This window comes from Schistocerca americana, chromosome 7 (assembly GCF_021461395.2).
Source record: "Schistocerca americana isolate TAMUIC-IGC-003095 chromosome 7, iqSchAmer2.1, whole genome shotgun sequence".
NCBI lineage: Eukaryota > Metazoa > Arthropoda > Insecta > Orthoptera > Acrididae > Schistocerca > Schistocerca americana.
The window spans coordinates 15986072-15988210 of record NC_060125.1 but is presented as its reverse complement, the minus strand read 5'-3'; positions in this window follow the sequence as shown (position 1 = coordinate 15988210).

Genomic DNA, 2139 nt, shown 5'->3' with positions numbered 1-2139 from the left:
CGTGAACAGAGGTTCACTATGCAATGTCTTTTTGGCACTCGTTTTGTTCAAATTTTTACATGATACATCAGTTAAAAAGAAAATAAGTAATTATACATACACACGTCACATATTTTCTTAGCATAAACATAATACAGTTGCACATAAACATGTTTACATCATCCTTACATCGCTATAGGTTATTACATTGTGTCACATTTGATTACATGAATTGCAGATATTTACATCCTCTTTAGCGGTTTTGCTGGGATATTATCGATGTTTTTTGTGATGTCATCTGAAATTAAGATAGGTTAGACACAACATTCATTACATCAGTAGGCAAGACCAGGCGTTTTCACTACTCAATAAATATTCAAAATAGTAAGAGAGAGAAAATGTTCGATTCCTCGCGTTTTGTGCGTGTGTGTAGAGTGTCTGTGTGGCCTTGACTACTGATAGATGCTTTTCTTGCTGAGAGATGTGCGTCTAATCTATTTCTCGAAGTAAAAGATCGCTTCACATATGACGTCTGTCGGTTCGTCAGGTGTCATACCAAGTCAGTGGTACCTACAGTCACAAATGTTCCGTGAAAAATTTATATATCATTCACTGCTACGTAATCATAAATTTTACTTTAATATTCAGTCTTCTCAGTGGAGCCGTGGCGTTGAAAGAAAAGTTCTTCTGTCTTCAACTGCGTCACTGGAACCGCTGAAATGAAAATTTCTATACTACTTATAATCTATGTTGTAATTTGTTTTAGTTCTTGCCACACAGCAGGTCGTTGAGATAACGGTACGTTATATGTCTTATGGTAGAAGATCTTGTGAGGCTTAACTTCAATCTTGTACACATACGTGTTGATAACACCTAATCGTTTGGTAAAAACTTGTAAATATTTGGATAACACTTCCTGTAGTTTTATACGTTCATGTACACTGAGAGCTGTAGCTTCACTTATCTTATGATCAAGCAATGTTTTCAAGTCCATTATCTCTGTGTCAGATGAGTGTGTTTGCATGTCTTGAATGTCTTTGTCAAGTACTAACTGAACCTTGTACCCTGTACAGTGTTTGTCATGCTTTAGAGTTCTCCTGTCCAAATCAATAATAATTACCCTGCTTTTATCATTTAAAATACATTTACCTTTGGAGAAGTCTATAATGCAGTCCTTCTCGCTCATAATATCTATTCCTAATATGCAATTTGTCACAAGGTTTTGTACAACCAGGAATGGCCATTGTACGGTTCCATTACCTATTTTAACGTTTACAAAAACTTGCTTTGTAACCCTACATGACTTATTACCTAGAGCGGTAGTTACTTTACAGTTTTGGGCAGGAAACTCAGGCACAGGTTCCAATTCACACATCTTTTTATAGAAATTAAAAGACAAAACGCTCACAGCTGCACCTGTATCTAAGATAATAGTAGTTGGAATCCCACCTACTACACCAGTAGTAGATGCTGAAACAATTTCATTTGTGTTTAAACGATATTGTGTACTGTCTTGTAAAAGTTCATCTGATATATTGTCATTGTGGTTGTATCTTATAAATAAAACAGGTAGCTTTTGTTTAGAATTATTAGGCACATCAATATTTTGTTGTTCAATTGTGGTGTCAAATAACTGATTAACATTGAAGTCGCCCCCCAAGAATTCTTCAGCCACGACCTGGGGCAAAGTAGTGACTGTTTCTAGTTTGTTGGATTATCATTTGTACTAGGTACTGACACAGATTGGGGTTGTGCATCAGGTGTCATTTCTATTATATTCACATTCGGATATTGCCTATTATGATCTCCAAACTTTTGCGGTTGTTGTTGCTGTTGCGCATTATAACTTACCTGTCGGTCGTAAGGTATGCTCCAATTTTGTCCTGGTGGCTGCTGTGGTAAAGCAGTGTTTGAATGAAAGTATTGATCGCTACGAGTCCAGCCTTGATGCTGTCTTGGCTCGTAGTTATTATTATTTCTATTTCTGTTTGTGTTTTTGTTGTTACATTTGTATCCGTTGTTACCGTTGTTGTTATTACCGCGGCGCCTTTTGTATGGATTGCCGCATGAAGTGTTATTACTGTTGTAATTGTTGTTTGTATTGGAATACGCGTGTTGATTTTGATTTCCGTATTGAGACGGCATGTGAGTTTGCTGTTT